At 42.0% G+C, this 9,125-nt stretch overlaps 1 long non-coding RNA gene across 1 annotated transcript; it reads left to right on the forward strand.

Annotated features, from left to right (window-relative positions):
• Positions 1-294: 294 nt before the first annotated feature.
• LOC142567733 (uncharacterized) lies at positions 295-1,276 on the forward strand. Its single transcript, XR_012825231.1, has 2 exons — positions 295-383; positions 1,150-1,276. It is a non-coding gene; the product is annotated as an uncharacterized LOC142567733 (long non-coding RNA).
• The last annotated feature ends 7,849 nt before the right edge of the window (positions 1,277-9,125 follow it).

The raw sequence follows: 9,125 nt of genomic DNA on the forward strand, positions 1-9,125 counted from the left end.
CGTTGGGCGCATTTGGTGTGTTCAGCTTGCTGTGCCGGCCGCCATTTTTGTTTTGGTGTCCCGCACTGCACTCAGTGGCAGCCACCTATTTGTTGACCTGTTGCCATCCCGCAGCAAACGCGGGTAAAAAAGAAATTCTTTTTGCAGGAAATTTAACCGGTGTAATGATCACACATCTGAATTTGCGACCATTATTTTACAAAAAAGTGCAATCATTATGCGGGTAAATCAGTACTCTTGTGACACCAAGCTCACTTGTTTTAATGCAGGTGTGGCTGGACCTGCAGAAAAAGCTGTAAGCAGACTGCAGTGTTGCTGATCAGTGCTGATCTCCACGTCCGAGTTGGTCCCACAACATCCAGGCACCACGGTGCTTTCACAAGGTAATATGATATGGACACCTTGCACCTCAGTATCAGGTTTGAGTTTGACTTTTGATAAATATTTAAGAAGACACAAGGGTTGGCCTTGGTGATAAATACACTCGTGTTCTTTTTTTAAAGTGCTCTTTCTGCAGTGTTCCTCATGTACATCTTTTTAGAGGATGCTTACACTCCTTAAATGCAAACTGCCATGGAGCTTGTTTAGGCCGTAAACTAGAACTCTTTCACAAAAACTATCATTTATTCTCTATAGTAGTATTAAAGGTGCATTAATCTTTCCTATAAACAATTCTGCACTGGCATCTATGCAGTGTTTTCCGTCTGCATATTCCGCAGTGCGGTAGCAAAGAGCTGTGCTATCTGTCTATTCACTTGCATGAGCTTGTTATGCTTGTTCATTTAATGTAAAATACTTCTGGAAAAGTATTAGACCATTTCTGCGGTCTTGTATTGCAATTCTGCAGCCACTATATGGTTTGTAAAACACGAACATTTAACAGAGACAGGAACAAGACAATGCGAGGACAAGCACTTGCTTTCAACTGCTGTGGATAATGTTGAAATATCAATTTACATAGGTAGAAAACTCATAAGCCTCCATGTTCTCTTTTTCCGGTTTCTCTGTGAGATTTTCACGTTTTACACACAATATCATGCAAGAACCAGCCCATTCAGTTATGCAGTGGAGCCACCTATTGTGCATGTCAATTCCAATGGCTTGTTAGAATCCAACAGGGCCGGCTGGTTTGTTTACATTTTTTTGCAGAGGCATACGAGCACTTTGTGTCAAAAACGCCGAGCACTGTGGATACAGAGGCAAGGAGGCTGAAGGACCTGAACAAGCACCTGGCCACCATGCTTCGGGATGCAAAATAAAGATGGTTTGTGTTAATTGTGTGCCCTAAGAAGTGTGCTCTTTGTCTCCGAGCTGGCACATCGGCCAACTCACGTGATAGAAATTAACTCGCTGTAATGTTGGCAGTAGATGTTACTGTGTGGAACTTCACCAAAAATATTGCATGAACAAAAGAACTCATTCAACACAAATGAGAACACTTGTAGAATTCAACTAAACAAGAATAGTGTCATTTTGCATAGCTGAACGAGAACATTTTCATGTTGCATACATAAACGAGAACGATATCGTGGAGCATAGACGTGCGAGAACTATCTCGTCAAACATAGCTATGCGAGAATAATCTCGTTTATAGTACCCATACGAGAACGATCTCGTTCAGTGACTATCTCCTCTCGTACACATGTGACATACGAAATCGTTGAGTCAACGGAGCAATAATAGCGTAGAGAAGTTCTCGTAAAATTCTCATACATATTTTTTCAATAGGGGAGTTAGCGTTGCCAGCGCCACGTCCCGCCGTAAGCGAGTACTATGGCACCCTCCGGTGTGGCTTTGGCGTCCTTCAGACACCAGATAGCGCTCTCCTCTTACTAACAGTCAAAGTGCAAAATTACGAGGAAGCGTGAAACAGGCGGAAAAATGTTACACAGCAACATGGCGACTCGGCAGAAAACGTTCAAGAAAATATGAACGCATGAATAGCCGCCACCGAGCCGCCAGTGCTGTGTTTACTTAATGCCGTTGCATGCCTTTTATGCGCTTAGCGCAACTGGAATTAGATCCTGATTCCTGTAAAAATTAAGCTGCTACGAGCCATAGGAAGGAGATGACTGAGCATTCTGACGGGAAGTGTGTTGCCTTGAAATAAAATTATTTGTTTAAACCATTCAAAAACTTTGAACAAACGACACGGCTGACAAAAAATAAACAGCCGGTCTTAAAGGAATTAATCAAACTGGTATTTAACCCATAACTTTAATACTAAAAAAAAAGAGAAGAAAAATTGCAGCCTCTCACGACATCGGGAGCGGATACCAGGCCCGGGGCATGACCAGCAGGCTTCAGCCGCGCATCGGTGCAGACGACACCGGCGTGTAGCAGAACACAGTAGACTGGGACTGCCACCGCAAGGCATTTGCACTCTGCGGCAGCAGCGGCGTGGCGCTAGTCCTGTGGCTACGTTCCTAACCGGGGAATTCTTTCTGTAAAAACAGGTCCCTACGTCTGCGCATCTCTGCCAGGCGTACAGTTTTTTTTTCCTTCTGCAAGCTGAATTGCATCACTGCCACGTGCCTTGACTGCCTTCGCGGTGCCTGCGGTTGGGCGGGACTATCTACTGGTGCGCCGTACGTACCTGCTGTGAAGTGCATCGCCTGTCCGCGGAGCAGCTGCCACTCGGGAACCAGCATATGAAGCCACGTCGACTGAAGACCGACTGCATTTGCACTCTGCGGCAGCAGCGGCGTGGCGCTAGTCCTGTGGCTACGTTCCTAACCGGGGAATTCTTTCTGTAAACACAGGTCAGTATACACCACAACTTGAGCCTCCTCCGCCGCTACTTGATATTGCCGCCCGCTGCTGCTGCTGCTGCCGCGAGTGTTCTTGTTGCATGTGTACAAATTTTCTGCAATGGCCGATACTGCTCAGTGTGCTTCATGTAGCCTAACCTTTCCCGACGATGCACCTTCCATTTTATGCGTCAGTTGTGGTTGCAGGTATCACTTAGGAAGTTGTTCGGGGGAGGACGAAATAACCATGACTCGAAAAAGGAAAAAAAAGTGGAACTGTGAAGCCTGCAAACCTAAAGCAACGATTGATCCTGACAGCTCAGCAGATGCACGCTCTATCACTGATGTGTTCAATGTGCTAGCTGCCATAAATCATAAGCTGCTAGAAGTAAACGTAATAAAGAAAAATGTAGAGTTGTTACTGGATCTGAAGGCCACTGTGGATGGCATCGAGTCCTTGGTGACACTTGTTTCCGAGAAGTATGATACGCTACTGGATAAGGTGACAGCTCAGGAAAACAAAATTGGCACGTTAGAGAAAAGAGTTGCCGCCATTGAAGCGTCAGGGGACTGTGAAGAAACGAAAAAACTCAGAAATGACCTTAACCAACTTGAGCAGTATGGACGACGACACAATATGGAAATACACGGCATAAGGTTCACCGAGAATGAGGACTTGCTCAGCAAGGTTAACATCCTTGCTAGTGAACTCTGTCTGCAGCCTGTAACTACAAGGGAACTCGATGCTGTTCATAGACTTCCAGCGAAACAAGGAAAGACACAGCCAATACTACTGAGGTTTCAGTCTCTAACTACTAAGGAAGAATGGCTCAGAAAGAGAGCTGTCTTGAGGGAGAAGAAATCAAATGTCGGTTTGCGTGAGAACCTTACAGCTACGAACAAGCGACTATTTTGGCTAATGAAAGCAAAGGCAACTGAAAAGGATTACATGTTTACATGGATAAAGGAAGGAAAGCTGTTCGTCAGGAAACGTCATGGGGAACGCGCAATTAGAATTCAATCAGAAGACGACTTGTCCAAGATAGAATAGAAGCTGACAATGTCAGTAACACTGATATAAAATGGCAGAACTACTTAGCCAAAGAGACAACCAATACTATAGTCAAGCAACGTTCCGAGTAGATGTGGGCAACTATGTTCATAACAAGCAATGCTTCTCAGTTTTTCACATGAATGCTAGAAGCCTCCGGAACAAATTTGACGAAGTTAACATGCTTCTTGACCCTCTGCACTATAGTTTCAATGTCTTGGCTTTTACAGAAACCTGGTACAGTTCTAATGATTTTATTCCCGAACTTGAAGGTTACACCTGTGTGTCTATTTCGCGATGTAAACGAAGAGGTGGTGGCGTTGCAATCTATTTTCGCAATGACTTATTGTACAACGAGTTAACAGAGTACAGTATGGTTAACGATGATTGCGAATCACTTGTGGTTGAGTGTGATGGCCTGCTTCTTGCTGTCCTGTACCGTCCGCCTGCAGGTAGTGTGAATATATTTTTGCAAGTTGTTGAAAGGATCCTGGAGCACAGCTTATTGTTGAAAGTGCCCGTGTTACTCACTGGTGACTTTGATATTGACCTCCTTCATGAGAACTCTATTAAATATGATCTACTTGATGTTATTCACTCTTATGGCTGTCGGAATTTAATCGAAGCACCAACAAGAATTAATGTCGAAACAAGTACACTGTTAGACTTGTGTATAACGAACCATTTAAGTGACGAAATGGTCTCAGGCATAATATCTAGCGGCATCAGTGACCACTTACCAATCTTTTGCATTATACCACGCTCTAACCATCGTAGTGTTTCGCAGAATGGGAAAGAAGCGAGAGCAAGTAGAAAAATAACTGACAATAACATTACGAAGTTCCAGGAGCTTGTAACTAACACCGATTGGAGTGTAATACAGAGAGAAAAAAATGTTGACCAGGCTTACAGTAAGTTTATAGCACTCTTTAAAGAAATTTACGACACTTGTTTCCCACTAGAAATGCGCAAAACGCACCGAAAAATTACAAAGCCTTGGGTCTCCTACGAACTATATAAAGAAATTGAACGCCGCAAAAAGTTATTTGAAACATTCATTAAATCGAAAGATCCACACGTCCTGAAAACCTACAAGCAGCTTCGAAATAAAACAAACTCTAAAATGAAGAAGGCTAAACGCGAGTACTATCAGAATAAGTTCACCGCAGCTGCAAACAATCCCTCACTGCTTTGGAGAACATTTCGAGAATTATTGACGGGCAACAAAACGAACTGTCCTCAGTCAATAGTTATCGACGGGATAACATTATCAGGGGAATGCCTAGCCAACAAGTTTAACTCGCATTTCCAGGTTTCTGCTGCGCAGTGTAGAGATGCTCCTGTGGGCCGATGTGAAGCATACAAAAGATGTTCTGATATGCCCACTATATTCCTGTACCCAACAAGCCCAGCAGAGATAGCAGACGTCATATCTACACTAAAGAATAACTGCGCATGCGGAGCGGACGAAATAAGTACAAAGCCTATAAAGAGTGTAGCGCAAGTAATATGCCACCCGCTTTCGCATATCTGCAACCTTGTTTTATCGACTGGTGAATTTCCCGTGCTCATGAAAATTGCGAGAGTAGTGGCACTGCATAAGGGGGGTGCGTTAGATAATCTCAATAATTTCAGACCCATCTCAGTTCTTCCTATCTTTTCTAAAATCCCTGAACGCATTTTAAATAAAAGAATAGTTGGGCACTTGACAAAAAACAAAGCAATAGTACCAGCACAATTCGGGTTTCAGAAACAAAAGTCTACTGAGCAAGCGCTTTTGCATGCGAAAGACCACTTAATTAAGAACTTTGAAAAACAGACTTACACTATTGGAGTGTTTTTGGATTTCCGAAAGGCTTTTGACTCTATTAATCACGATATTTTGCTTCGAAAGTTACCCTGGTATGGCATAAGAGGTGTAGCATATACTTTAATTAAGAGCTATCTCAGCTCCCGTAAACAGTTTGTTAGCCTAAAAGATTCTAAGTCCCAACTTCTTGATTTAAACTGCGGTGTTCCTCAGGGCTCAATCCTAGGCCCAACTTTGTTTCTTATCTATATCAATGATATTGTTAACATACCAAACACACCGTGCATAACTTTGTATGCAGATGACACCAGCGTTTTCTTCTCTGATCATAACATTCAAGAAGCATTTAACGTAGCCAATAGATGGATGGGGGACCTCAACTGTTGGCTAAATTCAAATAGAATACAACTGAACTGCGAAAAAACAAAGTACGTCATATTTCGACCAAAAGGAAAGCAGCTGATGGGTCACTACGAGTTAAGTTTTGGGGGGCGCATTATAGAAAATACGAAGCGCGTAAAATTTTTAGGCGTATGGTTTAACGAAAACCTGTATTGGTCCATTCATGTGGAGACCCTCAGAGCTGACATTCGTAGAGCGACGGGAATGATTAACATGTTAAAGCATCTTATTCCAACGAATTTAAAGAAACAGCTATATTACACACTAATACACTCTCGTCTACACTATTCTCTTCTGGTCTGGGGAACTACTACCAAAACTAACCTTATGTCACTATATAGGCTGCAAAAAACAGCCGTAAGGGCAGTTTGTAACCTACCTGTTCTTGCCCACACTAAACCGTTTTTTTGATAAGCTTGGCATAGTCCATATAGACCACCTATTTTTGCATAAGCTATCGCTCGAGGCGTTCCGTCTCCGTCAGGCTGATCACATACAGTTTAATCAGACCTTCGCCACCAAAGAAACTCCGTATAATCTCAGACATGACCCAATCTCTATACCGCTTACTCGCACGAACTACGGGAAACAGGCATTACACTTTCAAATATCAACCTTACTTAACAATAATCCCACAATTCTGGAACAATTACAAACCACGAAATCAAGCTTGAGGTTCAAGAAATCTGTTAAAACGTATTTTCTTCGCTGCTTTATTGTATAACTTCCTTATGTACTACAATGTTACTGTTTTGTTTTCCTTTTTAACATGTTCTGATCGAGATTCGAATTGTTAATCGTTTTTTATGTTATCATATTTCGAAAATTGTAACACTTGTTGTGCTGTTGTTTGCTTCAGAGTGTCAACATGCTTTGGGTGCTGCAGCCTTTGTCAGGCAAGAATATTGCCTTTTGCTGCAGCCCCTGAGACAGCTGTATGTCTCAAACAACAAATAAATGAAAAAAAATGAAAAAAATGCCTGGCTTTTGTATACCCGCTAGCTCCGCCCCACGACGCGTGAGTGGACGCAAAATTCTAAGCCCTGATATCTAAAAAAAAGAGAACAGATAAGGGCGAGATTAAGCTGCAATTATTTTATGCATACGTAGCCAGTGCGTGGCGTATTGGAGAAAACGGGCCTGTTTATACGTAGCCAGGAAAAAAATGATCGAGAAATGACATGAAAGAAAAGAAATGATTTTAGGCTACGTGCGAGCGGCATCAGTGCGTCACTGTTTAATTCTTATTACCTCCCCCTATGTTTTTTTTTTTTTTGCTCTAGTAGCAGTGGCAGCAGAAACAATTTTACCCAGTGTTAAGCGCCTTAAGGAAAGAAAAGTTAAACTAAAAAAAAAGAAAACAGAAGGCGCAAGCCATACTTTTCAAGAAAGGACTGTATACAGCATAGCTGTACCGGAATCCGGACCATTAGCGTGACCCTATTGAAAAATTTGTATGAGAAATTGAACGAGATGTATGCATGTCGTACAGATTTGACGAGAAATGAACGATATGAAATGCATATTGAACGAAATCTCGTAGAAAACGAGCGAAATCTGTATGATGTGCTACGCAGACCTTTACGAAGTGCACGAGATTTATGCGATGTGCGATAAGAATATGTAGCGCTTGTATGACATGTGTGCGATGAGTTGCGTAGAGCTGACGAGATTATGCATGACGTGTGTGAGGTGGCATGTGATGTGTACGCACTGTAGTCGTATGAGCAACTTGATCTTTGAGGATGACTATGAATTGGATACAAAGTGTGTGTACTCAAGTTGTAGTGCATACAAAAGCTCATTAATGACAGTGAGATTTATGATGAGTTCTTTGTAGTACATGCAAAAGCGTGATCAATGTGCGGTATGATCACATTGAAGCATTGTGACACATATATACCAGCATAAACTACAGAGCAAATAAGATGTTCAGAGTTCAACTTCTGGAATTTCATGCAACGAACACATATACATCCCCATCAAAGCTGGTGTCGGCACTTTTGATGCAATGATTTTCACTTGTGGACATATTCTCGGATGAACACTTATGGCCATACTACTGCCTTTGCATGACGCATTCCTCGACCAGCCAATAGGCACTGGATAGCACCATGATATTGTCGAAAGCTATCATCAGAGAATGAATCCTTTGTTCAGAGTAGATCTGCCTAAGATTTTATTGCAATATAGGAGTCAGGTACCATCAAGGTTTCATAATAAAATGCTATATGTTTGTTTGTGCACGCAATAAAATAATCTGGCAATGTGATTATAGCACATTGGAAACACTTCAAACAAGGACGAGTTGGCAAAGTTTACTGCAGGCAGTTTGATCAGTGACAAATTATGCATGCACTTTGTCACATCCTAATAATATTGCTTTGCATCAGAGATATCAGTCAGAGATAGTAATGGGCGAACTTGAACCTGCATATTTTCCAAATAGCCAAGTGCGTCAACCACAATACTGTCAAATACAAATCTTCTAAGAGCATCTTAGTGCCTGTTTATGTCAAATTGTAGAAGGTAGGCATGAGACTGGCCATGCATGCCCACATATAAAAATAAAAAGCACAACCACAAAACAGTGTGATAGGTTGGTGAACATATAGCCAAAATAGCAGTCAAAATTTATCGCACTTTGTCACAAGTAAATAAAAAAATATGGTAATAACAATAACAATCCCTAAAAATGTCATGTGATCAATTGTGGTCATGATCACAGTTACTGCTGTGAAAAATTATTTGCACTAAGTGTTTCACAACTTGCTAAGAGAGCTTGACCTAGTAAAAAATCCTCATATGTGCACAGCAGTGGCAAAAAACGAGATGAGCGTCGCAACTTGGTGACCATTATCTGCCTACATACTACACAAAACTGAATTTGAATTTAAAGGAGAAATGACAAAGCAGTTCGTGTGCCAATGATGGTTAAGCGCACTGCAATGCCTTGCCATGTGTTGAAAGCTGACCTCCAAGCAACCAAAATGTAAGTGACCCTACACTGAAGCAGGGCCTTTAAATGACGAACGTGTATCACATCCTGGCGTTCGCGGACGCAGTCACCAAATGAAAAACACCTTTGCAAATCGCAATAACGACGAATGTC

The sequence above is a fragment of the Dermacentor variabilis genome, unplaced genomic scaffold (assembly GCF_050947875.1).
Source record: "Dermacentor variabilis isolate Ectoservices unplaced genomic scaffold, ASM5094787v1 scaffold_14, whole genome shotgun sequence".
Classification (NCBI taxonomy): domain Eukaryota; kingdom Metazoa; phylum Arthropoda; class Arachnida; order Ixodida; family Ixodidae; genus Dermacentor; species Dermacentor variabilis.